Source organism: Puntigrus tetrazona, chromosome 10 (genome assembly GCF_018831695.1).
Source record: "Puntigrus tetrazona isolate hp1 chromosome 10, ASM1883169v1, whole genome shotgun sequence".
NCBI lineage: Eukaryota > Metazoa > Chordata > Actinopteri > Cypriniformes > Cyprinidae > Puntigrus > Puntigrus tetrazona.
In genome coordinates, this window is record NC_056708.1 from 14,712,502 (window position 1) to 14,738,582 (window position 26,081).

Here is a 26,081-nt window from a genome sequence, read left to right on the forward strand (position 1 = left end):
TTGCCTTTAAAGTAGCTGTCCTTTAAACAGAGTTTGGCTGTTTTTAACTACTTAACTAATGCTCTTATCTTTAATGTAGCTCATTTTGAAATATTTTTGTATTTCATTCATTACTTATCTAGTATAATGGCACTTAGTGTGCCTCACCTTAAAATAGGGGGCTTTTTGCAGCAGCTTTCGCTTACGGCCATACCACCCTGTTCATTCCTGATCTCATCTGCTCTCAGAAGCTAAGCAGAGCTGGGCCTAGTTAGTACTTGGATGGGAGACTGCCTATGAATACCAGGTGCTGTAAGTTTTTGAGTTTTTTCACTACTTATCTAAAACACTGGCCCTTATTGTGGCCAAAGTTTGACCAGCTCTTTGCTTTCCATTACTGCTTATTTAATTCAATTGCCTTTAAAGTAGCTGTTCTTTAAACAGAGTTTGGCTGTTTTTAACTACTTAACTAATGCTCTTATCTTTAATGTAGCTAATTTTGAAATATTTTTTGTATTTCATTCATTACTTATCTAGTATAATGGCACTTAGTGTGCCTCACCTTAAAATAGGGGCTTTTGCAGCAGCTTTGCTTACGGCCATACCACCCTGTTCATTCCTGATCTCGCCTGCTCTCAGAAGCTAAGCAGAGCTGGGCCTAGTTAGTACTTGGATGGGCGACTGCCTAGGAATACCAGGTGCTGTAAGTTTTTGAGTTTTTTCACTACTTATCTAATACACTGGCCCTTAGTGTGGCCAAAGTTTGACCAGCTCTTTGCTTTCCCTTACTGCTTATTTAATTCAATTGCCTTTAAAGTAGCTGTTCTTTAAACAGAGTTTGACTGTTTTTAACTACTTAACTAATGTTCTTATTTTTAATGTAGCTCATTTTGAAGTATATTTTTTGTATTTCATTCATTACTTATCTAGTATAATGGCACTTAGTGTGCCTCACCTTAAAATAGGGGGCTTTTTGCAGAAGCTTTCGCTTACGGCCATACCACCCTGTTCATTCCTGATCTCGTCTCATCTCAGAAGCTAAGCAGGGCTGGGCCTAGTTAGTACTTGGATGGGAGACTGCCTAGGAATACCAGGTGCTGTAAGTTTTTGAGTTTTTTCACTACTTATCTAATACACTGGCCCTTAGTGTGGCCAAAGTTTGACCAGCTCTTTGCTTTCCCTTACTGCTTATTTAATTCAATTGCCTTTAAAGTAGCTGTTCTTTAAACAGAGTTTGACTGTTTTTAACTACTTAACTAATGCTCTTATCTTTAATGTAGCTCATTTTGAAAAATCTTTTTGTATTTCATTTATTACTTATTTAGTGTGCCTCACCTTAAAATAGGGGGCTTTTTGCAGCAGCTTTAGCTTGCGGCCATACCACCCTGTTCAAGCCTGATCTCAGAAGCTAAGCAGAGTTGGGCCTAGTTAGTACTTGGATGGGAGACTGCCTATGAATTCCAGGTGCCATAGTTTTTTCACTACTTATCTAATACACTGGCCCTTAGTGTGGCCAAAGTTTGACCAGCTCTTTGCTTTCCCTTACTGCTTATGTAATTAAATTGCCTTTAAAGTAGCTGTTCTTTAAACAGAGTTTGACTGTTTTTAACTACTTAACTAATGCTCTTATCTTTAATGTAGCTCATTTTGAAGTATTTTTTTGTATTTCATTCACTACTTATCTAGTATAATGGCTTTTAGGGTGCCTCACCTTAAAATAGGGGCCTTTTTGCAGCAGCATTCGCTTACGGCCATACCACCCTGTTCACGCCTGGTCTCGTCTGATCTCAGAAGCTAAGCAGAGTTGGGCCTAGTTAGTACTTGGATGGGAGACTGCCTAGGAATACCAGGGGCTGTAAGTTTTTGAGTTTTTTCACTACTTATCTAATACACTGGCCCTTAGTGTGGCCAAAGTTTGACCAGCTCTTTGCTTTCCCTTACTGCTTATTTAATTCAATTGCCTTTAAAGTAGCTGTTCTTTAAACAGAGTTTGACTGTTTTTAACTACTTAACTAATGCTCTTATCTTTAATGTAGCTCGTTTTGAAGTATTTTTTTGTATTTCATTCATTACTTATGTAGTATAATGGCACTTAGTGTGCCTCACCTTGAAATAGGGGGCTTTTTGCTGCAACTTTCACTTACGGCGATGCCACCCTGTTCACGCCTGATCTCATCAGATCTCAGAAGCTAAGCAGAGTTGGGCCTAGATAGTACTTGGATGGGAGACTGCGTAGGACAACCAGGTGCTGTAAGTTTTTAAGTCTTTTCACTACTTATCTAATACACTGGCCCTTAGTGTGGCCAAAGTTTGACCAGCTCTTTGCTTTCCCTTACTGCTTATTTAATTCAATTTCCTTTAAAGTAGCTGTACTTTAAACAGAGTTTGACTGTTTTTAACTACTTAACTAATGCTCTTATCTTTAATGTAGCTCATTTTGAAGTATTTTTTTGTATTTCATTCATTACTTATCTAGTATAATGGCACTTAGTGTGCCTCACCTTAAAATAGGGGGCTTTTTGCAGCAGCTTTCGCTTACAGCCATACCACCCTGTTCACGTCTGATCTCAGAAGCTAAGCAGAGTTGGGCCTAGTTAGTACTTGGATAGGAGACTGCCTAGGAATACCAGGTGCTGTAAGTTTTTGAGTTTTTTCACTACTTATCTAATACACTGGCCCTTAGTGTGGCCAAAGTTTGACCAGCTCTTTGCTTTCCCTTACTGCTTATTTAATTCAATTGCCTTTAAAGTAGCTGTACTTTAAACAGAGTTTGACTGTTTTTAACTACTTAACTAATGCTCTTATCTTTAATGTAGCTCATTTTGAAGTATTTTTTTGTATTTCATTCATTACTTATCTAGTATAATGGCACTTAGTGTGCCTCACCTTAAAATAGGGGGCTTTTTGCAGCAGCTTTTGCTTATGGCCATACCACCCTGTTCACGTCTGATCTCAGAAGCTAAGCAGAGTTGGGCCTAGTTAGTACTTGGATGGGAGACTGCCTATGAATTCCAGGTGCCATAGTTTTTTGAGTTTTTTCACTACTTATCTAATACACTGGCCCTTAGTGTGGCCAAAGTTTGACCAGCTCTTTGCTTTCCCTTATTGCTTATTTAATTCAATTGCCTTTAAAGTAGCTGTACTTTAAACAGAGTTTGACTGTTTTTAACTACTTAACTAATGCTCTTATCTTTAATGTAGCTCATTTTGAAGTATTTTTTGTATTTCATTCATTACTTATCTAGTATAATGGCACTTAGTGTGCCTCACCTTAAAATAGGGGCCTTTTTGCAGCAGCATTTGCTTACTGCCATACCACCCTGTTCACGCCTGATCTCGTCTGATCTCAGAAGCTAAGCAGAGTTGGGCCTAGCTAGCACTTGGATTGGAGACAGCCTAGGAATACCAGGTGCTGTAGGTTTTTGAGTTTTTTCCCTACTTATCTAATACACTGGCCCTTAGTGTGGCCAAAGTTTGACCAGCTCTTTGCTTTCCCTTATTGCTTATTTAATTCAATTGCCTTTAAAGTAGTTGTACTTTAAACAGAGTTTGACTGTTTTTAACTACTTAACTAATGCTCTTATCTTTAATGTAGCTCATTTTGAAGTATTTTTTTGTATTTCATTCATTACTTATTTAGTGTGCCTCACCTTAAAATAGGGGGCTTTTTGCAGCAGCTTTAGCTTACGGCCATACCACCCTGTTCACGCCTGATCTCGTCTGATCTCAGAAGCTAAGCAGAGTTGGGCCTAGCTAGTACTTGGATTGGAGACAGCCTAGGAATACCAGGTGCTGTAGGTTTTTGAGTTTTTTCCCTACTTATCTAATACACTGGCCCTTAGTGTGGCCAAAGTTTGACCAGCTCTTTGCTTTCCCTTACTGCTTATTTAATCCAATTGCCTTTAAAGTAGCTGTACTTTAAACAGAGTTTGACTGTTTTTAACTACTTAACTAATGCTCTTATCTTTAATGTAGCTCATTTTGAAGTATTTTTTGTATTTCATTCATTACTTATCTAGTATAATGGCACTTAGTGTGCCTCACCTTAAAATAGGGGGCTTTTTGCAGCAGCTTTGGATTATAGGCCATACCACCCTGTTCACGCCTGATCTCGTCTGATCTCAGAAGCTAAGCAGAGTTGGGCCTAGTTAGTAAGTGGATGGGAGACTGCCTAGGAATACCAGGTGCTGTAAGTTTTAGTGTTTTTTCACTACTTATCTAATACACTGGCCCTTAGTGTGGCCAAAGTTTGGCCAGCTCTTTGCTTTCCCTTACTGCTTATTTAATTCAATTGCCTTTAAAGTAGCTGTTCTTTAAACAGAGTTTAACTATTTTAACTAATTAACTAATGCTCTTATCTTTAATGTATCTCATTTTGAAGTATTTTTTTGTATTTCATTCATTACTTATCTAGTATAATGGCACTTAGTGTGCCTCACCTTAAAATAGGGGGCTTTTTGCAGCAGCTTTCGCTTACGGCCATACCACCCTGTTCACTCCTGATCTCGTCTGATCTCAGAAGCTAAGCAGAGTTGGGCCTAGTTAGTACTTGGATTGGAGACTGCCTAGGAATACCAGGTGCTGTAGGTTTTTGAGTTTTTTCCCTACTTATCTAATACACTGGCCCTTAGTGTGGCCAAAGTTTGACCAGCTCTTTGCTTTCCCTTACTGCTTATTTAATTCAATTGCCTTTAAAGTAGCTGTTCTTTAAACAGAGTTTGACTGTTTTTAACTACTTAACTAATGCTCTTATCTTTAATGTAGCTCATTTTGAAGTATTTTTTTGTATTTCATTCATTACTTATCTAGTATAATGGCACTTAGGGTGCCTCACCTTTAAATAGGGGGCTTTTTGCAGCAGGTTTTGCTTACGGCCATACCACCCTGTTCACGCCTGATCTCGTCTGATCTCAGAAGCTGAGCAGAGTTGGGCCTAGTTAGTACTTGGATGGGAGACTGCCTAGGAATACCAGGTGCTGTAAGTTTTTGAGTTTTTTCACTACTTATCTAATACACTGGCCCTTAGTGTGGCCAAAGTTTGACCAGCTCTTTGCTTTCCCTTACTGCTTATTTAATTAAATTGCCTTTAAAGTAGCTGTTCTTTAAACAGAGTTTGACTGTTTTTAACTACTTAACTAATGCTCTTATCTTTAATGTAGCTCATTTTGAAGTATTTTTTTGTATTTCATTCACTACTTAGGAATACCAGGGGCTGTAAGTTTTTGAGTTTTTTCACTACTTATCTAATACACTGGCCCTTAGTGTGGCCAAAGTTTGACCAGCTCTTTGCTTTCCCTTACTGCTTATTTAATTCAATTGCCTTTAAAGTAGCTGTTCTTTAAACAGAGTTTGACTGTTTTTAACTACTTAACTAATGCTCTTATCTTTAATGTAGCTCGTTTTGAAGTATTTTTTTGTATTTCATTCATTACTTATGTAGTATAATGGCACTTAGTGTGCCTCACCTTGAAATAGGGGGCTTTTTGCTGCAACTTTCACTTACGGCGATGCCACCCTGTTCACGCCAGATCTCAGAAGCTAAGCAGAGTTGGGCCTAGATAGTACTTGGATGGGAGACTGCGTAGGACAACCAGGTGCTGTAAGTTTTTAAGTCTTTTCACTACTTATCTAATACACTGGCCCTTAGTGTGGCCAAAGTTTGACCAGCTCTTTGCTTTCCCTTACTGCTTATTTAATTCAATTGCCTTTAAAGTAGCTGTTCTTTAAACAGAGTTTGACTGTTTTTAACTACTTAACTAATGCTCTTATCTTTAATGTAGCTCATTTTGAAGTATTTTTTTGTATTTCATTCATTACTTATCTAGTATAATGGCACTTAGTGTGCCTCACCTTAAAATAGGGGGCTTTTTGCAGCAGCTTTGGATTATGGCCTTACCACCCTGTTCACGCCTGATCTCGTCTGATCTCAGAAGCTAAGCAGAGTTGGGCCTAGTTAGTAAGTGGATGGGAGACTGCCTAGGAATACCAGGTGCTGTAAGTTTTAGAGTTTTTTCACTACTTATCTAATACACTGGCCCTTAGTGTGGCCAAAGTTTGGCCAGCTCTTTGCTTTCCCTTACTGCTTATTTAATTCAATTGCCTTTAAAGTAGCTGTTCTTTAAACAGAGTTTAACTATTTTAACTAATTAACTAATGCTCTTATCTTTAATGTATCTCATTTTGAAGTATTTTTTTGTATTTCATTCATTACTTATCTAGTATAATGGCACTTAGTGTGCCTCACCTTAAAATAGGGGGCTTTTTGCAGCAGCTTTAGCTTACGGCCATACCACCCTGTTCACGCCTGATCTCGTCTGATCTCAGAAGCTAAGCAGAGTTGGGCCTAGTTAGTACTTGGATTGGAGACTGCCTATGAATTCCAGGTGCCATCATTTTTTTGAGTTTTTTCACTACTTATCTAATACACTGGCCCTTAGTGTGCAAAAGTTTGACCAGCTCTTTGCTTTCCCTTATTGCTTATTTAATTCAATTGCCTTTAAAGTAGCTGTTCTTTAAACAGAGTTTGACTGTTTTTAACTACTTAACTAATGCTCTTATCTTTAATGTATCTCATTTTGAAGTATTTTTTTGTATTTCATTCATTACTTATCTAGTAAAATGGCTCTTAGTGTGCCTCACCTTAAAATAGGGGACTTTTTGCAGCAGGTTTCGCTTACGGCCATACCACCCTGTTCACGCCTGATCTCGTCTGATCTCAGAAGCTAAGCAGAGTTGGGCCTAGTTAGTACTTGGATGGGAGACTGCCTATGAATTCCAGGTGCCATAGTTTTTTCACTACTTATCTAATACACTGGCCCTTAGTGTGGCCAAAGTTTGACCAGCTCTTTGCTTTCCCTTACTGCTTATTTAATTCAATTGCCTTTAAAGTAGCTGTTCTTTAAACAGAGTTTGACTGTTTTTAACTACTTAACTAATGCTCTTATCTTTAATGTAGCTCGTTTTAAAGTATTTTTTTGTATTTCATTCATTACTTATGTAGTATAATGGCACTTAGTGTGCCTCACCTTGAAATAGGGGGCTTTTTGCTGCAACTTTCACTTACGGCGATGCCACCCTGTTCACGCCTGATCTCATCAGATCTCAGAAGCTAAGCAGAGTTGGGCCTAGATAGTACTTGGATGGGAGACTGCGTAGGACAACCAGGTGCTGTAAGTTTTTAAGTCTTTTCACTACTTATCTAATACACTGGCCCTTAGTGTGGCCAAAGTTTGACCAGCTCTTTGCTTTCCCTTACTGCTTATTTAATTCAATTGCCTTTAAAGTAGCTGTTCTTTAAACAGAGTTTGACTGTTTTTAACTACTTAACTAATGCTCTTATCTTTAATGTAGCTCATTTTGAAGTATTTTTTTGTATTTCATTCATTACTTATCTAGTATAATGGCACTTAGTGTGCCTCACCTTAAAATAGGGGGCTTTTTGCAGCAACTTTGGATTATGGCCATACCACCCTGTTCACGCCTGATCTCGTCTGATCTCAGAAGCTAAGCAGAGTTGGGCCTAGTTAGTAAGTGGATGGGAGACTGCCTAGGAATACCAGGTGCTGTAAGTTTTAGAGTTTTTTCACTACTTATCTAATACACTGGCCCTTAGTGTGGCCAAAGTTTGGCCAGCTCTTTGCTTTCCCTTACTGCTTATTTAATTCAATTGCCTTTAAAGTAGCTGTTCTTTAAACAGAGTTTAACTATTTTAACTAATTAACTAATGCTCTTATCTTTAATGTATCTCATTTTGAAGTATTTTTTTGTATTTCATTCATTACTTATCTAGTATAATGGCACTTAGTGTGCCTCACCTTAAAATAGGGGACTTTTTGCAGCAGGTTTCGCTTACGGCCATACCACCCTGTTCACGCCTGATCTCGTCTGATCTCAGAAGCTAAGCAGAGTTGGGCCTAGTTAGTACTTGGATGGGAGACTGCCTATGAATTCCAGGTGCCATAGTTTTTTCACTACTTATCTAATACACTGGCCCTTAGTGTGGCCAAAGTTTGACCAGCTCTTTGCTTTCCCTTACTGCTTATTTAAATAAATTGCCTTTAAAGTAGCTGTTCTTTAAACAGAGTTTGACTGTTTTTAACTACTTAACTAATGCTCTTATCTTTAATGTAGCTCATTTTGAAGTATTTTTTTGTATTTCATTCACTACTTATCTAGTATAATGGCACTTAGGGTGCCTCACCTTAAAATAGGGGGCTTTTTGCATCAGCATTCGCTTACGGCCATACCACCCTGTTCACGCCTGGTCTCGTCTGATCTCAGAAGCTAAGCAGAGTTGCGCCTAGTTAGTACTTGGATGGGAGACTGCCTAGGAATACCAGGGGCTGTAAGTTTTTGAGTTTTTTCACTACTTATCTAATACACTGGCCCTTAGTGTGGCCAAAGTTTGACCAGCTCTTTGCTTTCCCTTACTGCTTATTTAATTAAATTGCCTTTAAAGTAGCTGTTCTTTAAACAGAGTTTGACTGTTTTTAACTACTTAACTAATGCTCTTATCTTTAATGTAGCTCATTTTGAAGTATTTTTTTGTATTTCATTCATTACTTATGTAGTATAATGGCACTTAGTGTGCCTCACCTTGAAATAGGGGGCTTTTTGCTGCAACTTTCACTTACGGCCATGCCACCCTGTTTCACGCCTGATCTCATCAGATCTCAGAAGCTAAGCAGAGTTGGGCCTAGATAGTACTTGGATGGGAGACTGCGTAGGACAACCAGGTGCTGTAAGTTTTTAAGTCTTTTCACTACTTATCTAATACACTGGCCCTTAGTGTGGCCAAAGTTTGATCAGCTCTTTGCTTTCCCTTACTGCTTATTTAATTCAATTGCCTTTAAAGTAGCTGTACTTTAAACAGAGTTTGACTGTTTTTAACTACTTAACTAATGCTCTTATCTTTAATGTAGCTCATTTTGAAGTATTTTTTTGTATTTCATTCATTACTTATCTAGTATAATGGCACTTAGTGTGCCTCACCTTAAAATAGGGGGCTTTTTGCAGCAGCTTTCGCTTACAGCCATACCACCCTGTTCACGCCTGATCTCTGATCTCAGAAGCTAAGCAGAGTTGGGCCTAGTTAGTACTTGGATAGGAGACTGCCTAGGAATACCAGGTGCTGTAAGTTTTGAGTTTTTCACTACTTATCTAATACACTGGCCCTTAGTGTGGCCAAAGTTTGACCAGCTCTTTGCTTTCCCTTACTGCTTATTTAATTCAATTGCCTTTAAAGTAGCTGTACTTTAAACAGAGTTTGACTGTTTTTAACTACTTAACTAATGCTCTTATCTTTAATGTAGCTCATTTTGAAGTATTTTTTGTATTTCATTCATTACTTATCTAGTATAATGGCACTTAGTGTGCCTCACCTTAAAATAGGGGCTTTTTGCAGCAGCTTTAGCTTACGGCCATACCACCCTGTTCACGCCTGATATCGTCTGATCTCAGAAACTAAGCAGAGTTGGGCCTAGTTAGTACTTGGATGGGAGACTGCCTAGGAATACCAGGTACTGTACGTTTTTGAGTTTTTTCACTACTTATCTAATACACTGGCCTTTAGTGTGGCCAAAGTTTGACCAGCTCTTTGCTTTCCCTTACTGCTTATTTAATTCAATTGCCTTTAAAGTAGCTGTTCTTTAAACATAGTTTGACTGTTTTTAACTACTTAACTAATGCTCTTATCTTTAATGTAGCTCATTTTGAAGTATTTTTTGTATTTCATTCATTACTTATCTAGTATAATGGCACTTAGTGTGCCTCACCTTAAAATAGGGGGCTTTTTGCAGCAGCTTTCGCTTATGGCCATACCACCCTGTTCACACCTGATCTCGTCTGATGTCAGAAGCTAAGCAGAGTTGGTCCTAGTTAGTACTTGGATGGGAGACTGCTTAGGAATACCAGGTGCTGTAAGTTTTTGAATTTTTTCACTACTTATCTAATACACTGGCCCTTAGTGTGGCCAAAGTTTGACCAGCTCTTTGCTTTCCCTTACTGCTTATTTAATTCAATTGCCTTTAAAGTAGCTGTTCTTTAAACAGAGTTTGACTGTTTTTAACTACTTAACTAATGCTCTTATCTTTAATGTAGCTCATTTTGAAGTATTTTTTTGTATTTCATTCATTACTTATCTAGTATAATGGCACTTAGTGTGCCTCACCTTAAAATAGGGGGCTTTTTGCAGCAGCTTTCGCTTATGGCCATACCACCCTGTTCACACCTGATCTCGTCTGATGTCAGAAGCTAAGCAGAGTTGGTCCTAGTTAGTACTTGGCTGGGAGACTGCTTAGGAATACCAGGTGCTGTAAGTTTTTGAATTTTTTCACTACTTATCTCATACACTGGCCCTTAGTGTGGCCAAAGTTTGACCAGCTCTTTGCTTTCCCTTACTGCTTATTTAATTCAATTGCCTTTAAAGTAGCTGTTCTTTAAACAGAGTTTGACTGTTTTTAACTACTTAACTAATGCTCTTATCTTTAATGTAGCTCATTTTGAAGTATTTTTTTGTATTTCATTCATTACTTATCTAGTATAATGGCACTTAGTGTGCCTCACCTTAAAATAGGGGGCTTTTTGCAGCAGCTTTTGCTTATGGCCATACCACCCTGTTCACGCCTGATCTCGTCTGATCTCAGAAGCTAAGCAGAGTTGGGCCTAGCTAGCACTTGGATTGGAGACAGCCTAGGAATACCAGGTGCTGTAGGTTTTTGAGTTTTTTCCCTACTTATCTAATACACTGGCCCTTAGTGTGGCCAAAGTTTGACCAGCTCTTTGCTTTCCCTTATTGCTTATTTAATTCAATTGCCTTTAAAGTAGCTTTACTTAAAACAGAGTTTGACTGTTTTTAACTACTTAACTAATGCTCTTATCTTTAATGTAGCTCATTTTGAAGTATTTTTTTGTATTTCATTCATTACTTATCTAGTATAATAGCACTTAGTGTGCCTCACCTTAAAATAGGGGGCTTTTTGCAGCAGCTTTCGCTTACGGCCATACCACCCTGTTCACGCCTGATCTCGTCTGATCTCAGAAGCTAAGCAGAGTTGGGCCTAGTTAGTTCTTGGATGGGAGACTGCCTAGGAATACCAGGTGCCGTAAGTTTTTGAGTTTTTTCACTACTTATCTAATACACTGGCCCTTAGTGTGGCCAAAGTTTGACCAGCTCTTTGCTTTCCCTTACTGCTTATTTAATTCAATTGCCTTTAAAGTACCTGTTCTTTAAACAGAGTTTGACTGTTTTTAACTACTTAACTAATGCTCTTATCTTTAATGTAGCTCATTTTGAAGTATTTTTTTGTATTTCATTCATTACTTATCTAGTATAATGGCACTTAGTGTGCCTCAACTTAAAATAGGGGGCTTTTTGCAGCAGCTTTCGCTTACGGCCATACCACCCTGTTCACGCCTGATCTCAGAAGCTAAGCAGAGTTGGGCCTAGTTAGTACTTGGATGGGAGACTGCCTAGGAATACCAGGTGCTGTAAGTTTTTGAGTTTTTTCACTACTTATCTAATACACTGGCCCTTAGGGTGGCCAAAGTTTGACCAGCTCTTTGCTTTCCCTTACTGCTTATTTAATTCAATTGCCTTTAAAGTAGCTGTTCTTTAAACAGAGTTTGACTGTTTTTAACTACTTAACTATCGCTCTTATCTTTAATGTAGCTCATTTTGAAGTATTTTTTTGTATTTCATTCATTACTTATCTAGTATAATGGCACTTAGTGTGCCTCACCTTAAAATAGGGGCCTTTTTGCAGCAGCTTTCGCTTACGGCCATACCACCCTGTTCATGCCTGATCTCGTCTGATCTCAGAAGTTAAGCAGAGTTGGGCCTAGTTAGTACTTGGGTGGGAGACTGCTTAGGAATACCAGGTGCTGTAAGTTTTTGAGTTTTTTCACTACTTATCTAATACACTGGCCCTTAGTGTGGCCAAAGTTTGACCAGCTCTTTGCTTTCCCTTACTGCTTATTTAATTCAATTGCCTTTAAAGTAGCTGTTCTTTAAACATAGTTTGACTGTTTTTAACTACTTAACTAATGCTCTTATCTTTAATGTAGCTCATTTTGAAGTATTTTTTTGTATTTCATTCATTACTTATCTAGTATAATGGCACTTAGTGTGCCTCACCTTAAAATAGGGGGCTTTTTGCAGCAGCTTTCGCTTACGGCCATACCACCCTGTTCACGCCTGATCTCATCTGATCTCAGTAGCTAAGCAGAGTTGGACCTAGTTAGTACTTGGATGGCAGACTTCTTAGGAATACCAGGTGCTGTAAGTTTTTGAGTTTTTTCACTACTTATCTAATACACTGGCCCTTAGTGTGGCCAAAGTTTGACCAGCTCTTTGCTTTCCCTTACTGCTTATTTAATTCAATTGCCTTTAAAGTAGCTGTTCTTTAAACAGAGTTTGACTGTTTTTAACTACTTAACTAATGCTCTTATCTTTAATGTAGCTCATTTTGAAGTATTTTTTTGTATTTCATTCATTACTTATCTAGTATAATGGCACTTAGTGTGCCTCACCTTAAAATAGGGGGCTTTTTGCAGCAGCTTTCGCTTACGGCCATACCACCCTGTTCACACCTGATCTCGTCTGATCTCAGAAGCTAAGCAGAGTTGGGCCTAGTTAGTACTTGGATGGGAGACTGCTTAGGAATACCAGGTGCTGTAGTTTTTTGAGTTTTTTCACTACTTATCTAATACACTGGCCCTTAGTGTGGCCAAAGTTTGACCAGCTCTTTGCTTTCCCTTACTGCTTATTTAATTCAATTGCCTTTAAAGTAGCTGTTCTTTAAACAGAGTTTGACTGTTTTTAACTACTTAACTAATGCTCTTATCTTTAATGTAGCTCATTTTGAAAAAAATTTTTGTATTTCATTCATTACTTATTTAGTGTGCCTCACCTTAAAATAGGGGGCTTTTTGCAGCAGCTTTCGCTTACGGCCATACCACCCTGTTCACGTCTGATATTGTCTGATCTCAGAAGCTAAGCAGAGTTGGGCCTAGTTAGTACTTGGATGGGAGACTGCCTAGGAATACCAGGTGCTGTAAGTTTTTGAGTTTTTTCACTACTTATCTAATACACTGGCCCTTAGTGTGGCCAAAGTTTGACCAGCTCTTTGCTTTCCCTTACTGCTTATTTAATTCAATTGCCTTTAAAGTAGCTGTTCTTTAAACAGAGTTTGACTGTTTTGAACTACTTAACTAAGGCTCTTATCTTTAATGTAGCTCATTTTGAAGTTTTTTTTTGTATTTCATTCATTACTTATCTAGTATAATGGCACTTAGTGTGCCTCACCTTAAAATAGGGGCTTTTTGCAGCAGCTTTGCTTACGGCCATACCACCTGTTCACGCCTGATCTCGCTGATCTCAGAAGCTAAGCAGAGTTGGGCCTAGTTAGTACTTGGATGGGAGACTGCCTAGGAATACCAGGTGCTGTAAGTTTTTGAGTTTTTTCACTACTTATCTAATACACTGGCCCTTAGTGTGGCCAAAGTTTGACCAGCTCTTTGCTTTCCCTTACTGCTTATTTAATTCAATTGCCTTTAAAGTAGCTGTTCTTTAAACAGAGTTTGACTGTTTTTAACTACTTAACTAATGCTCTTATCTTTAATGTAGCTCATTTTGAAGTATTTTTTTGTATTTCATTCATTACTTATCTAGTATAATGGCACTTAGTGTGCCTCACCTTAAAATAGGGGGCTTTTTGCAGCAGCTTTCGCTTACGGCCATACCACCCTGTTCACGCCTGATCTCGTCTGATCTCAGAAGCTAAGCAGAGTTGGGCCTAGTTAGTACTTGGATGGGAGACTGCCTAGGAATACCAGGTGCTGTAATTTTTGAGTTTTTTCACTACTTATCTAATACACTGGCCCTTAGTGTGGCCAAAGTTTGACCAGCTCTTTGCTTTCCCTTACTGCTTATTTAATTCAATTGCCTTTAAAGTAGCTGTTCTTTAAACAGAGTTTGACTGTTTTTAACTACTTAACTAATGCTCTTATCTTTAATGTAGCTCATTTTGAAAAAAAAAATTGTATTTCATTCATTACTTATTTAGTGCGCCTCACCTTAAAATAGGGGGCTTTTTGCTGCCGCTTTCGCTTATGGCCATACCACCCTGTTCACGCCTGATATCGTCTGATCTCAGAAGCTAAGCAGAGTTGGACCTAGTTAGTACTTGGATGGGAGACTGCCTAGGAATACCAGGTGCTGTAAGTTTTTGAGTTTTTTCACTACTTATCTAATACACTGGCCCTTAGTGTGGCCAACGTTTGACCAGCTCTTTGCTTTCCCTTACTGCTTATTTAATTCAATTGCCTTTAAAGTAGCTGTTCTTTAAACAGAGTTTGACTGTTTTTAACTTCTTAACTAATGCTCTTATCTTTAATGTAGCTCATTTTGAAGTATTTTTTTGTAATTCATTCATTACTTATTTAGTATAATGGCACTTAGTGTGCCTCGCCTTAAAATAGGGGGCTTTTTGCAGCAGCTTTTGCTTATGGCCATACCACCCTGTTCACGCCTGATCTCGTCTGATCTCAGAAGCTAAGCAGAGTTGGGCCTAGTTAGTACTTGGATGGGAGACTGCTTAGGAATACCAGGTGCTGTATGTTTTTGAGTTTTTTCACTACTTATCTAATACACTGGCCCTTAGTGTGGCCAAAGTTTGACCAGCTCTTTGCTTTCCCTTACTGCTTATTTAATTCAATTGCCTTTAAAGTAGCTGTTCTTTAAACATAGTTTGACTGTTTTTAACTACTTAACTAATGCTCTTATCTTTAATGTAGCTCATTTTGAAGTATTTTTTTGTATTTCATTCATTACTTATCTAGTATAATGGCACTTAGTGTGCCTCACCTTAAAATAGGTGGCTTTTTGCAGCAGCTTTCGCTTACGGCCATACCACCCTGTTCACACCTGATCTCGTCTGGATCTCAGAAGCTAAGCAGAGTTGGGCCTAGTTAGTACTTGGATGGGAGACTGCTTAGGAATACCAGGTGCTGTAGTTTTTGAGTTTTTCACTACTTATCTAATACACTGGCCCTTAGTGTGGCCAAAGTTTGACCAGCTCTTTGCTTTCCCTTACTGCTTATTTAATTCAATTGCCTTTAAAGTAGCTGTTCTTTAAACAGAGTTTGACTGTTTTTAACTACTTAACTAATGCTCTTATCTTTAATGTAGCTCATTTTGAAAAAAATTTTTGTATTTCCTTCATTACTTATTTAGTGTGCCTCACCTTAAAAAATAGGGGCTTTTGCAGCAGCTTTTGCTTACGGCCATACCACCCTGTTCACGCCTGATATTGTCTGATCTCAGAAGCTAAGCAGAGTTGGGCCTAGTTAGTACTTGAATGGGAGACTGCCTAGGAATACCAGGTGCTGTAAGTTTTGAGTTTTTCACTACTTATCTAATACACTGGCCCTTAGTGTGGCCAAAGTTTGACCAGCTCTTTGCTTTCCCTTACTGCTTATTTAATTCAATTGCCTTTAAAGTAGCTGTTCTTTAAACAGAGTTTGACTGTTTTTAACTACTTACCTAATGCTCTTATCTTTAATGTAGCTCATTTTGAAGTATTTTTTGTATTTCATTCATTACTTATCTAGTATAATGGCACTTAGTGTGCCTCACCTTAAAATAGGGGGCTTTTTGCAGCAGCTTTCACTTACGGCCATACCACCCTGTTCACGCCTGATCTCAGAAGCTAAGCAGAGTTGGGCCTAGTTAGTACTTGGATGGGAGACTGCCTAGGAATACCAGGTGCTGTAAGTTTTTGAGTTTTTTCACTACTTATCTAATACACTGGCCCTTAGTGTGGCCAAAGTTTGACCAGCTCTTTGCTTTCCCTTACTGCTTATTTAATTCAATTGCCTTTAAAGTAGCTGTTCTTTAAACAGAGTTTGACTGTTTTTAACTACTTAACTAATGCTCTTATCTTTAATGTAGCTCATTTTGAAGTATTTTTTTGTATTTCATTCATTACTTATCTAGTATAATGGCACTTAGTGTGCCTCACCTTAAAATAGGGGGCTTTTTGCAGCAGCTTTCGCTTACGGCCATACCACCCTGTTCATGCCTGATCTCGTCTGATCTCAGAAGTTAAGCAGAGTTGGGCCTAGTTAGTACTTGGGTGGGAGACTGCCTAGGAATACCAGGTGCTGTAAGTTTTGAGTTTTTTCACTACTTATCTAATACACTGGCCCTTAGTGTGGCCAAAGTTTGACCAGCTCTTTGCTTTCCCTTACTGCTTATTTAATTCAATTGCCTTTAAAGTAGCTGTTCTTTAAACATAGTTTGACTGTTTTTAACTACTTAACTAATGCTCTTATCTTTAATGTAGCTCATTTTGAAGTATTTTTTGTATTTCATTCATTACTTATCTAGTATAATGGCACTTAGTGTGCCTCACCTTAAAATAGGGGGCTTTTTGCAGCAGCTTTCGCTTACGGCCATACCACCCTGTTCACACCTGATCTCGTCTGATCTCAGAAGCTAAGCAGAGTTGGGCCTAGTTAGTACTTGGATGGGAGACTGCTTAGGAATACCAGGTGCTGTAGTTTTTGAGTTTTTCACTACTTATCTAATACACTGGCCCTTAGTGTGGCCAAAGTTTGACCAGCTCTTTGCTTTCCCTTACTGCTTATTTAATTCAATTGCCTTTAAAGTAGCTGTTCTTTAAACAGAGTTTGACTGTTTTTAACTACTTAACTAATGCTCTTATCTTTAATGTAGCTCATTTTGAAAAATTTTTTTGTATTTCATTCATTACTTATTTATAATGGTGTGCCTCACCTTAAAATAGGGGCTTTTTGCAGCAGCTTTCGCTTGGCCATACCACCCTGTTCATGCCTGATCTCGTCTGATCTCAGAAGCTAAGCAGAGTTGGGCCTAGTTAGTACTTGGATGGGAGACTGCCTAGGAATACCAGGTGCTGTAAGTTTTGAGTTTTTTCACTACTTATCTAATACACTGGCCCTTAGTGTGGCCAAAGTTTGACCAGCTCTTTGCTTTCCCTTACTGCTTATTTAATTCAATTGCCTTTAAAGTAGCTGTTCTTTAAACAGAGTTTGACTGTTTTTAACTACTTAACTAATGCTCTTATCTTTAATGTAGCTCATTTTGAAGTATTTTTTTGTATTTCATTCATTACTTATCTAGTATAATGGCACTTAGTGTGCCTCACCTTAAAATAGGGGCTTTTTGCAGCAGCTTTGCTTACGGCCATACCACCCTGTTCACGCCTGATCTCGTCTGATCTCAGAAGCTAAGCAGAGTTGGGCCTAGTTAGTACTTGGATGGGAGACTGCTTAGGAATACCAGGTGCTGTAAGTTTTTGAGTTTTTTCACTACTTATCTAATACACTGGCCCTTAGTGTGGCCAAAGTTTGACCAGCTCTTTGCTTTCCCTTACTGCTTATTTAATTCAATTGCCTTTAAAGTAGCTGTTCTTTAAACATAGTTTGACTGTTTTTAACTACTTAACTAATGCTCTTATCTTTAATGTAGCTCATTTTGAAGTATTTTTTGTATTTCATTCATTACTTATCTAGTATAATGGCACTTAGTGTGCCTCACCTTAAAATAGGGGGCTTTTTGCAGCAGCATTCGCTTACGGCCATACCACCCTGTTCACGCCTGATCTCGTCTGATCTCAGAAGCTAAGCAGAGTTGGGCCTAGTTAGTACTTGGATGGGAGACTGCCTAGGAATACCAGGTGCTGTAAGTTTTGAGTTTTTTCACTACTTATCTAATACACTGGCCCTTAGTGTGGCCAAAGTTTGACCAGCTCTTTGCTTTCCCTTACTGCTTATTTAATTCAATTGCCTTTAAAGTAGCTGTTCTTTAAACAGAGTTTGACTGTTTTTAACTACTTAACTAATGCTCTTATCTTTAATGTAGCTCATTTTGAAGTATTTTTTGTATTTCATTCATTACTTATCTAGTATAATGGCACTTAGTGTGCCTCACCTTAAAATAGGGGGCTTTTTGCAGCAGCTTTCGCTTACGGCCATACCACCCTGTTCACGCCTGATCTCGTCTGATCTCAGAAGCTAAGCAGAGTTGGGCCTAGTTAGTACTTGGATGGGAGACTGCCTAGGAATACCAGGTGCTGTAAGTTTTTGAGTTTTTCACTACTTATCTAATACACTGGCCCTTAGTGTGGCCAAAGTTTGACCAGCTCTTTGCTTTCCCTTACTGCTTATTTAATTCAATTGCCTTTAAAGTAGCTGTTCTTTAAACAGAGTTTGACTGTTTTTAACTACTTAACTATCGCTCTTATCTTTAATGTAGCTCATTTTGAAGTATTTTTTTGTATTTCATTCATTACTTATCTAGTATAATGGCACTTAGTGTGCCTCACCTTAAAATAGGGGCTTTTTGCAGCAGCTTTCGCTTATGGCCATACCACCCTGTTCACGCCTGATCTCGCCTGATCTCAGAAGCTTAAGCAGAGTTGGGCCTAGTTAGTACTTGGATGGGAGACTGCCTAGGAGTACCAGGTGCTGTAAGTTTTTCACTACTCATCTAATACACTGGCCCTTAGTGTGGCCAAAGTTTGACCAGCTCTTTGCTTTCCCTTACTGCTTATTTAATTCAATTGCCTTTAAAGTAGCTGTTCTTTAAACAGAGTTTGACTGTTTTTAACTACTTAACTAATGCTCTTATCTTTAATGTAGCTCATTTTTGAAGTATTTTTTTGTATTTCATTCATTACTTATCTAGTATAATGGCAGTGTGCCTCACCTTAAAATAGGGGGCTTTTTGCAGCAGCTTTAGCTTGCGGCCATACCACCCTGTTCACGCCTGATCTTGTCTGATCTCAGAAGCTAAGCAGAGTTGGGCCTAGTTAGTACTTGGATGGGAGACTGCCTAGGAATACCAGGTGCTGTAAGTTTTGAGTTTTTCACTACTTATCTAATACACTGGCCCTTAGTGTGGCCAAAGTTTGACCAGCTCTTTGCTTTCCCTTACTGCTTATTTAATTCAATTGCCTTTAAAGTAGCTGTTCTTTAAACAGAGTTTGACTGTTTTTAACTACTTAACTAATGCTCTTATCTTTAATGTAGCTCATTTTGAAGTATTTTTTGTATTTCATTCATTACTTATCTAGTATAATGGCACTTAGTGTGCCTCACCTTAAAATAGGGGCTTTTTGCAGCAGCTTTAGCTTACGGCCATACCACCCTGTTCATGCCTGATCTCGTCTGATCTCAGAAGCTAAGCAGAGTTGGGCCTAGTTAGTACTTGGATGGGAGACTGCCTAGGAATACCAGGTGCTGTAAGTTTTTGAGTTTTTTCACTACTTATCTAATACACTGGCCCTTAGTGTGGCCAAAGTTTGACCAGCTCTTTGCTTTCCCTTACTGCTTATTTAATTCAATTGCCTTTAAAGTAGCTGTTCTTTAAACAGAGTTTGACTGTTTTTAACTACTTAACTAATGCTCTTATCTTTAATGTAGCTCATTTTGAAAAATTTTTTTGTATTTCATTCATTACTTATTTAGTATAATGCCTCACCTTAAAATAGGGGCTTTTGCAGTAGCTTTAGCTTACGGCCATACCACCCTGTTCACGCCTGATCTCAGAAGCTAAGCAGAGTTGGGCCTAGTTAGTACTTGGATGGGAGACTGCCTAGGAATACCAGGTGCTGTAAGTTTTGAGTTTTTTCACTACTTATCTAATACACTGGCCCTTAGTGTGGCCAAAGTTTGACCAGCTCTTTGCTTTCCCTTACTGCTTATTTAATTCAATTGCCTTTAAAGTAGCTGTTCTTTAAACAGAGTTTGACTGTTTTTAACTACTTAACTAATGCTCTTATCTTTAATGTAGCTCATTTTGAAGTATTTTTTTGTATTTCATTCATTACTTATCTAGTATAATGGCACTTAGTGTGCCTCACCTTAAAATAGGGGGCTTTTTGCAGCAGCTTTAGCTTGCGGCCATACCACCCTGTTCACGTCTGATCTCAGAAGCTAAGCAGAGTTGAGCCTAGTTAGTACTTGGATGGGAGACTGCCTAGGAATACCAGCTGCTGTAAGTTTTTGAGTTTTTTCACTACTTATCTAATACACTGGCCCTTAGTGTGGCCAAAGTTTGACCAGCTCTTTGCTTTCCCTTACTGCTTATTTAATTCAATTGCCTTTAAAGTAGCTGTTCTTTAAACAGAGTTTGACTGTTTTTAACTACTTAACTAATGCTCTTATCTTTAATGTAACTCATTTTGAAGTATTTTTTTGTATTTCATTCATTACTTATCTAGTATAATGGCACTTAGTGTGCCTCACCTTAAAATAGGGGTTTTGCAGCAGCTTTTGCTTTAGGCCATACCACCCTGTTCACGCCTGATCTCGCCTGATCTCAGAAGCTAAGCACAGTTGGGCCTAGTTAGTACTTGGATGGGAGACTGCCTAGGAATACCAGGTGCTGTAAGTTTTGAGTTTTTCACTACTTATCTAATACACTGGCCCTTAGTGTGGCCAAAGTTTGACCAGCTCTTTGCTTTCCTTACTGCTTATTTAATTCAATTGCCTTTAAAGTAGCTGTTCTTTAAACAGAGTTTGACTGTTTTTAACTACTTAACTAATGCTCTTATCTTTAATGTAACTCATTTTGAAGTATTTTTTGTATTTCATTCATTACTTATCTAGTATAATGGCACTTAGTGTGCCTCACCTTAAAATAGGGGCTTTTGCAGCAGCTTTTGCTTTAGGCCATACCACCCTGTTCACGCCTGATCTCGTCTGATCTCAGAAGCTAAGCACAGTTCGGCCTAGTTAGTACTTGGATGGGAGACTGCCTAGGAATACCAGGTGCTGTAAGTTTTTGAGTTTTTTCACTACTTATCTAAAACACTGGCCCTTATTGTGGCCAAAGTTTGACCAGCTCTTTGCTTTCCCTTACTGCTTATTTAATTCAATTGCCTTTAAAGTAGCTGTCCTTTAAACAGAGTTTGGCTGTTTTTAACTACTTAACTAATGCTCTTATCTTTAATGTAGCTCATTTTGAAATATTTTTGTATTTCATTCATTACTTATCTAGTATAATGGCACTTAGTGTGCCTCACCTTAAAATAGGGGCCTTTTTGCAGCAGCTTTCGCTTACGGCCATACAACCCTGTTCATTCCTGATCTCATCTGCTCTCAGAAGCTAAGCAGAGCTGGGCCTAGTTAGTACTTGGATGGGAGACTGCCTAGGAATACCAGGTGCTGTAAGTTTTTGAGTTTTTTCACTACTTATCTAAAACACTGGCCCTTATTGTGGCCAAAGTTTGACCAGCTCTTTGCTTTCCCTTACTGCTTATTTAATTCAATTGCCTTTAAAGTAGCTGTTCTTTAAACAGAGTTTGGCTGTTTTTAACTACTTAACTAATGCTCTTATCTTTAATGTAGCTCATTTTGAAATATTTTTTGTATTTCATTCATTACTTATCTAGTATAATGGCACTTAGTGTGCCTCACCTTAAAATAGGGGGCTTTTTGCAGCAGCTTTCGCTTACGGCCATACCACCCTGTTCATTCCTGATCTCGTCTGCTCTCAGAAGCTAAGCAGAGCTGGGCCTAGTTAGTACTTGGATGGGCGACTGCCTAGGAATACCAGGTGCTGTAAGTTTTTGAGTTTTTTCACTACTTATCTAATACACTGGCCCTTAGTGTGGCCAAAGTTTGACCAGCTCTTTGCTTTCCCTTACTGCTTATTTAATTCAATTGCCTTTAAAGTAGCTGTTCTTTAAACAGAGTTTGACTGTTTTTAACTACTTAACTAATGTTCTTATTTTTAATGTAGCTCATTTTGAAGTATTTTTTTGTATTTCATTCATTACTTATCTAGTATAATGGCACTTAGTGTGCCTCACCTTAAAATAGGGGGCTTTTTGCAGCAGCTTTTGCTTTAGGCCATACCACCCTGTTCACGCCTGATCTCGTCTGATCTCAGAAGCTAAGCAGAGTTGGGCCTAGTTAGTACTTGGATGGGAGACTGCCTAGGAATACCAGGTGCTGTAAGTTTTTGAGTTTTTTCACTACTTATCTAATACACTGGCCCTTAGTGTGGCCAAAGTTTGACCAGCTCTTTGCTTTCCCTTACTGCTTATTTAATTCAATTGCCTTTAAAGTAGCTGTTCTTTAAACAGAGTTTGACTGTTTTTAACTACTTAACTAATGCTCTTATCTTTAATGTAACTCATTTTGAAGTATTTTTTTGTATTTCATTCATTACTTATCTAGTATAATGGCACTTAGTGTGCCTCACCTTAAAATAGGGGGGTTTTTGCAGCAGCTTTTGCTTTAGGCCATACCACCCTGTTCACGCCTGATCTCGTCTGATCTCAGAAGCTAAGCACAGTTCGGCCTAGTTAGTACTTGGATGGGAGACTGCCTAGGAATACCAGGTGCTGTAAGTTTTTGAGTTTTTTCACTACTTATCTAAAACACTGGCCCTTATTGTGGCCAAAGTTTGACCAGCTCTTTGCTTTCCCTTACTGCTTATTTAATTCAATTGCCTTTAAAGTAGCTGTCCTTTAAACAGAGTTTGGCTGTTTTTAACTACTTAACTAATGCTCTTATCTTTAATGTAGCTCATTTTGAAATATTTTTTGTATTTCATTCATTACTTATCTAGTATAATGGCACTTAGTGTGCCTCACCTTAAAATAGGGGGCTTTTTGCAGCAGCTTTCGCTTACGGCCATACCACCCTGTTCATTCCTGATCTCATCTGCTCTCAGAAGCTAAGCAGAGCTGGGCCTAGTTAGTACTTGGATGGGAGACTGCCTAGGAATACCAGGTGCTGTAAGTTTTTGAGTTTTTTCACTACTTATCTAAAACACTGGCCCTTATTGTGGCCAAAGTTTGACCAGCTCTTTGCTTTCCATTACTGCTTATTTAATTCAATTGCCTTTAAAGTAGCTGTTCTTTAAACAGAGTTTGGCTGTTTTTAACTACTTAACTAATGCTCTTATCTTTAATGTAGCTAATTTTGAAATATTTTTGTATTTCATTCATTACTTATCTAGTATAATGGCACTTAGTGTGCCTCACCTTAAAATAGGGGCCTTTTTGCAGCAGCTTTCGCTTACGGCCATACCACCCTGTTCATTCCTGATCTCGTCTGCTCTCAGAAGCTAAGCAGAGCTGGGCCTAGTTAGTACTTGGATGGGCGACTGCCTAGGAATACCAGGTGCTGTAAGTTTTTGAGTTTTTTCACTACTTATCTAATACACTGGCCCTTAGTGTGGCCAAAGTTTGACCAGCTCTTTGCTTTCCCTTACTGCTTATTTAATTCAATTGCCTTTAAAGTAGCTGTTCTTTAAACAGAGTTTGACTGTTTTTAACTACTTAACTAATGTTCTTATTTTTAATGTAGCTCATTTTGAAGTATTTTTTTGTATTTCATTCATTACTTATCTAGTATAATGGCACTTAGTGTGCCTCACCTTAAAATAGGGGGCTTTTTGCAGCAGCTTTTGCTAACGGCCATACCACCCTGTTCACGCCTGATCTCGTCTGATCTCAGAAGCTAAGCAGAGTTGGGCCTAGTTAGTACTTGGATGGGAGACTGCCTAGGAATACCAGGTGCTGTAAGTTTTTGAGTTTTTTCACTACTTATCTAATACACTGGCCCTTAGTGTGGCCAAAGTTTGACCAGCTCTTTGCTTTCCCTTACTGCTTATTTAATTCAATTGCCTTTAAAGTAGCTGTTCTTTAAACAGAGTTTGACTGTTTTTAACTACTTAACTAATGCTCTTATCTTTGATGTAGTTCATTTTGAAGTATTTTTTTGTATTTCATTCATTACTTATCCAGTATAATGGCACTTAGTGTGCCTCACCTTAAAATAGGGGGCTTTTTGCAGCAGCTTTCGCTTACGGCCTTACCACCCTGTTCACACCTGATCTCGTCTGATCTCAGCTGCTAAGCAGAGTTGGGCCTAGTTAGTACTTGGAAGGGAGACTGCCTAGGAATACCAGGTGCTGTGAGTTTTTTCACTACTTATCTAATACACTGGCCCTTAGTGTGGCCAAAGTTTGACCAGCTCTTTGCTTTCCCTTACTGCTTATTTAATTCAATTGCCTTTAAAGTAGCTGTTCTTTAAACAGAGTTTGACTGTTTTTAACTACTTAACTAATGCTCTTATCTTTAATGTAGCTCATTTTGAAATATTTTTTGTATTTCATTCATTACTTATCTAGTATAATGGCACTTAGTGTGCCTCACCTTAAAATAGGGGGCTTTTTGCAGCAGCTTTTGCTTACGGCCATACCACCCTGTTCATTCCTGATCTCGTATGCTCTCAGAAGCTAAGCAGAGCTGGGCCTAGTTAGTACTTGGATGGGAGACTGCCTAGGAATACCAGGTGCTGTAAGTTTTTGAGTTTTTTCACTACTTATCTAATACACTGGCCCTTAGTGTGGCCAAAGTTTGACCAGCTCTTTGCTTTCCCTTACTGCTTATTTAATTCAATTGCCTTTAAAGTAGCTGTTCTTTAAACAGAGTTTGACTGTTTTTAACTACTTAACTAATGTTCTTATTTTTAATGTAGCTCATTTTGAAGTATTTTTTTGTATTTCATTCATTACTTATCTAGTATAATGGCACTTAGTGTGCCTCACCTTAAAATAGGGGCCTTTTTGCAGAAGCTTTCGCTTACGGCCATACCACCCTGTTCATTCCTGATCTCGTCTGATCTCAGAAGCTAAGCAGGGCTGGGCCTAGTTAGTACTTGGATGGGAGACTGCCTAGGAATACCAGGTGCTGTAAGTTTTTGAGTTTTTTCACTACTTATCTAATACACTGGCCCTTAGTGTGGCCAAAGTTTGACCAGCTCTTTGCTTTCCCTTACTGCTTATTTAATTCAATTGCCTTTAAAGTAGCTGTTCTTTAAACAGAGTTTGACTGTTTTTAACTACTTAACTAATGCTCTTATCTTTGATGTAGTTCATTTTGAAGTATTTTTTTGTATTTCATTCATTACTTATCTAGTATAATGGCACTTAGTGTGCCTCACCTTAAAATAGGGGGCTTTTTGCAGCAGCTTTCGCTTGCGGCTTCACCACCCTGTTCACACCTGATCTTGTCTGATCTCAGCTGCTAAGCAGAGTTGGGCCTAGTTAGTACTTGGATGGGAGACTGCCTAGGAATACCAGGTCCTGTAAGTTTTTGAGTTTTTTCACTACTTATCTAATACACTGGCCCTTAGTGTGGCCAAAGTTTGACCAGCTCTTTGCTTTCCCTTACTGCTTATTTAATTCAATTGCCTTTAAAGTAGCTGTTCTTTAAACAGAGTTTGACTGTTTTGAACTACTTAACTAATGCTCTTATCATTAATGTAGCTCATTTTGAAGTATTTTTTTGTATTTCATTCATTACTTATCTAGTATAATGGCACTTAGTGTGCTTCACCTTAAAATAGGGGGCTTTTTGCAGCAGCTTTCGCTCATGGCCATACCACCCTGTTCATGCCTGATCTCGTCTGATCTCAGAAGCTAAGCAGAGTTGGGCCTAGTTAGTACTTGGATGGGAGACTGCCTAGGAATACCAGGTGCTGTAAATTTTTGAGTTTTTTCACTACTTATCTAATACACTGGCCCTTAGTGTGGCCAAAGTTTGACCAGCTCTTTGCTTTCCCTTACTGCTTATTTAATTCAATTGCCTTTAAAGTAGCTGTTCTTTAAACAGAGTTTGACTGTTTTTAACTACTTAACTAATGCTCTTATCTTTAATGTAGCTCATTTTGAAGTATTTTTTTGTATTTCATTCATTACTTATCTAGTATAATGGCACTTAGTGTGCCTCACCTTAAAATAGGGGCCTTTTTGCAGCAGCTTTTGCTTACGGCCATACCACCCTGTTCACGCCTGATCTTGTCTGATCTCAGCTGCTAAGCAGAGTTGGGCCTAGTTAGTACTTGGATGGGAGACTGCCTAGGAATACCAGGTTCTGTAAGTTTTTGAGTTTTTTCACTACTTATCTAATACACTGGCCCTTAGTGTGGCCAAAGTTTGACCAGCTCTTTGCTTTCCCTTACTGCTTATTTAATTCAATTGCCTTTAAAGTAGCTGTTCTTTAAACAGAGTTTGACTGTTTTGAACTACTTAACTAATG

At 38.5% G+C, this 26,081-nt stretch overlaps 7 non-coding genes and 55 pseudogenes across 7 annotated transcripts; all 62 read left to right on the forward strand.

The window, feature by feature from the left end:
- Positions 1-179: 179 nt before the first annotated feature.
- LOC122353336 lies at positions 180-298 on the forward strand (annotated as a pseudogene).
- A 272-nt stretch (positions 299-570) lies between these two features.
- Positions 571-689, forward strand: LOC122353378 (annotated as a pseudogene).
- Positions 690-966: 277 nt separating this feature from the next.
- On the forward strand, positions 967-1,085 carry LOC122353330 (annotated as a pseudogene).
- A 637-nt stretch (positions 1,086-1,722) lies between these two features.
- Positions 1,723-1,841, forward strand: LOC122353303 (annotated as a pseudogene).
- Positions 1,842-2,117: 276 nt separating this feature from the next.
- Positions 2,118-2,236, forward strand: LOC122353345 (annotated as a pseudogene).
- Positions 2,237-2,512: 276 nt separating this feature from the next.
- On the forward strand, positions 2,513-2,621 carry LOC122353437 (annotated as a pseudogene).
- A 660-nt stretch (positions 2,622-3,281) lies between these two features.
- Positions 3,282-3,400, forward strand: LOC122353388 (annotated as a pseudogene).
- A 261-nt stretch (positions 3,401-3,661) lies between these two features.
- LOC122353251 lies at positions 3,662-3,780 on the forward strand (annotated as a pseudogene).
- Positions 3,781-4,055: 275 nt separating this feature from the next.
- LOC122353441 lies at positions 4,056-4,175 on the forward strand (annotated as a pseudogene).
- Positions 4,176-4,450: 275 nt separating this feature from the next.
- LOC122353277 lies at positions 4,451-4,569 on the forward strand (annotated as a pseudogene).
- A 276-nt stretch (positions 4,570-4,845) lies between these two features.
- On the forward strand, positions 4,846-4,964 carry LOC122353287 (annotated as a pseudogene).
- An 897-nt stretch (positions 4,965-5,861) lies between these two features.
- Positions 5,862-5,980, forward strand: LOC122353431 (annotated as a pseudogene).
- A 275-nt stretch (positions 5,981-6,255) lies between these two features.
- Positions 6,256-6,374, forward strand: LOC122353403 (annotated as a pseudogene).
- A 276-nt stretch (positions 6,375-6,650) lies between these two features.
- On the forward strand, positions 6,651-6,769 carry LOC122353362 (annotated as a pseudogene).
- Positions 6,770-7,036: 267 nt separating this feature from the next.
- On the forward strand, positions 7,037-7,155 carry LOC122353347 (annotated as a pseudogene).
- A 276-nt stretch (positions 7,156-7,431) lies between these two features.
- Positions 7,432-7,550, forward strand: LOC122353402 (annotated as a pseudogene).
- A 275-nt stretch (positions 7,551-7,825) lies between these two features.
- LOC122353364 lies at positions 7,826-7,944 on the forward strand (annotated as a pseudogene).
- A 267-nt stretch (positions 7,945-8,211) lies between these two features.
- Positions 8,212-8,330, forward strand: LOC122353393 (annotated as a pseudogene).
- A 276-nt stretch (positions 8,331-8,606) lies between these two features.
- LOC122353375 lies at positions 8,607-8,726 on the forward strand (annotated as a pseudogene).
- Positions 8,727-9,002: 276 nt separating this feature from the next.
- LOC122353335 lies at positions 9,003-9,118 on the forward strand (annotated as a pseudogene).
- A 272-nt stretch (positions 9,119-9,390) lies between these two features.
- LOC122353434 lies at positions 9,391-9,509 on the forward strand (annotated as a pseudogene).
- A 275-nt stretch (positions 9,510-9,784) lies between these two features.
- Positions 9,785-9,903, forward strand: LOC122353365 (annotated as a pseudogene).
- Positions 9,904-10,179: 276 nt separating this feature from the next.
- Positions 10,180-10,298, forward strand: LOC122353385 (annotated as a pseudogene).
- A 276-nt stretch (positions 10,299-10,574) lies between these two features.
- Positions 10,575-10,693, forward strand: LOC122353367 (annotated as a pseudogene).
- A 276-nt stretch (positions 10,694-10,969) lies between these two features.
- LOC122353267 lies at positions 10,970-11,088 on the forward strand (annotated as a pseudogene).
- A 276-nt stretch (positions 11,089-11,364) lies between these two features.
- Positions 11,365-11,473, forward strand: LOC122353423 (annotated as a pseudogene).
- Positions 11,474-11,749: 276 nt separating this feature from the next.
- On the forward strand, positions 11,750-11,868 carry LOC122353247. The gene has a single exon (XR_006251974.1). It is a non-coding gene; the product is annotated as a 5S ribosomal RNA (ribosomal RNA).
- Positions 11,869-12,144: 276 nt separating this feature from the next.
- Positions 12,145-12,263, forward strand: LOC122353322 (annotated as a pseudogene).
- Positions 12,264-12,539: 276 nt separating this feature from the next.
- On the forward strand, positions 12,540-12,658 carry LOC122353258 (annotated as a pseudogene).
- A 261-nt stretch (positions 12,659-12,919) lies between these two features.
- LOC122353406 lies at positions 12,920-13,038 on the forward strand (annotated as a pseudogene).
- Positions 13,039-13,312: 274 nt separating this feature from the next.
- Positions 13,313-13,429, forward strand: LOC122353428 (annotated as a pseudogene).
- A 276-nt stretch (positions 13,430-13,705) lies between these two features.
- Positions 13,706-13,824, forward strand: LOC122353250 (annotated as a pseudogene).
- Positions 13,825-14,084: 260 nt separating this feature from the next.
- On the forward strand, positions 14,085-14,203 carry LOC122353372 (annotated as a pseudogene).
- Positions 14,204-14,479: 276 nt separating this feature from the next.
- Positions 14,480-14,598, forward strand: LOC122353292 (annotated as a pseudogene).
- Positions 14,599-14,874: 276 nt separating this feature from the next.
- LOC122353279 lies at positions 14,875-14,994 on the forward strand (annotated as a pseudogene).
- Positions 14,995-15,253: 259 nt separating this feature from the next.
- Positions 15,254-15,372, forward strand: LOC122353395 (annotated as a pseudogene).
- Positions 15,373-15,645: 273 nt separating this feature from the next.
- Positions 15,646-15,754, forward strand: LOC122353413 (annotated as a pseudogene).
- A 276-nt stretch (positions 15,755-16,030) lies between these two features.
- On the forward strand, positions 16,031-16,149 carry LOC122353487. Its single transcript, XR_006252022.1, has one exon. It is a non-coding gene; the product is annotated as a 5S ribosomal RNA (ribosomal RNA).
- Positions 16,150-16,423: 274 nt separating this feature from the next.
- Positions 16,424-16,542, forward strand: LOC122353259 (annotated as a pseudogene).
- A 261-nt stretch (positions 16,543-16,803) lies between these two features.
- LOC122353417 lies at positions 16,804-16,922 on the forward strand (annotated as a pseudogene).
- Positions 16,923-17,195: 273 nt separating this feature from the next.
- On the forward strand, positions 17,196-17,314 carry LOC122353484. The gene has a single exon (XR_006252019.1). It is a non-coding gene; the product is annotated as a 5S ribosomal RNA (ribosomal RNA).
- Positions 17,315-17,589: 275 nt separating this feature from the next.
- LOC122353474 lies at positions 17,590-17,708 on the forward strand. The gene has a single exon (XR_006252010.1). It is a non-coding gene; the product is annotated as a 5S ribosomal RNA (ribosomal RNA).
- A 274-nt stretch (positions 17,709-17,982) lies between these two features.
- LOC122353475 lies at positions 17,983-18,101 on the forward strand. Its single transcript, XR_006252011.1, has one exon. It is a non-coding gene; the product is annotated as a 5S ribosomal RNA (ribosomal RNA).
- Positions 18,102-18,375: 274 nt separating this feature from the next.
- Positions 18,376-18,495, forward strand: LOC122353404 (annotated as a pseudogene).
- Positions 18,496-18,759: 264 nt separating this feature from the next.
- On the forward strand, positions 18,760-18,878 carry LOC122353302 (annotated as a pseudogene).
- A 272-nt stretch (positions 18,879-19,150) lies between these two features.
- LOC122353244 lies at positions 19,151-19,269 on the forward strand. Its single transcript, XR_006251971.1, has one exon. It is a non-coding gene; the product is annotated as a 5S ribosomal RNA (ribosomal RNA).
- A 262-nt stretch (positions 19,270-19,531) lies between these two features.
- Positions 19,532-19,640, forward strand: LOC122353425 (annotated as a pseudogene).
- Positions 19,641-20,297: 657 nt separating this feature from the next.
- Positions 20,298-20,416, forward strand: LOC122353429 (annotated as a pseudogene).
- A 270-nt stretch (positions 20,417-20,686) lies between these two features.
- On the forward strand, positions 20,687-20,805 carry LOC122353439 (annotated as a pseudogene).
- A 274-nt stretch (positions 20,806-21,079) lies between these two features.
- On the forward strand, positions 21,080-21,198 carry LOC122353383 (annotated as a pseudogene).
- A 275-nt stretch (positions 21,199-21,473) lies between these two features.
- Positions 21,474-21,592, forward strand: LOC122353324 (annotated as a pseudogene).
- A 276-nt stretch (positions 21,593-21,868) lies between these two features.
- On the forward strand, positions 21,869-21,987 carry LOC122353344 (annotated as a pseudogene).
- Positions 21,988-22,263: 276 nt separating this feature from the next.
- On the forward strand, positions 22,264-22,382 carry LOC122353440 (annotated as a pseudogene).
- A 275-nt stretch (positions 22,383-22,657) lies between these two features.
- LOC122353298 lies at positions 22,658-22,776 on the forward strand (annotated as a pseudogene).
- A 274-nt stretch (positions 22,777-23,050) lies between these two features.
- Positions 23,051-23,169, forward strand: LOC122353325 (annotated as a pseudogene).
- A 276-nt stretch (positions 23,170-23,445) lies between these two features.
- Positions 23,446-23,564, forward strand: LOC122353255 (annotated as a pseudogene).
- A 276-nt stretch (positions 23,565-23,840) lies between these two features.
- On the forward strand, positions 23,841-23,959 carry LOC122353380 (annotated as a pseudogene).
- Positions 23,960-24,226: 267 nt separating this feature from the next.
- On the forward strand, positions 24,227-24,345 carry LOC122353351 (annotated as a pseudogene).
- Positions 24,346-24,621: 276 nt separating this feature from the next.
- LOC122353488 lies at positions 24,622-24,740 on the forward strand. The gene has a single exon (XR_006252023.1). It is a non-coding gene; the product is annotated as a 5S ribosomal RNA (ribosomal RNA).
- Positions 24,741-25,016: 276 nt separating this feature from the next.
- On the forward strand, positions 25,017-25,135 carry LOC122353449 (annotated as a pseudogene).
- Positions 25,136-25,411: 276 nt separating this feature from the next.
- On the forward strand, positions 25,412-25,530 carry LOC122353373 (annotated as a pseudogene).
- A 276-nt stretch (positions 25,531-25,806) lies between these two features.
- LOC122353408 lies at positions 25,807-25,925 on the forward strand (annotated as a pseudogene).
- Positions 25,926-26,081: the final 156 nt, after the last annotated feature.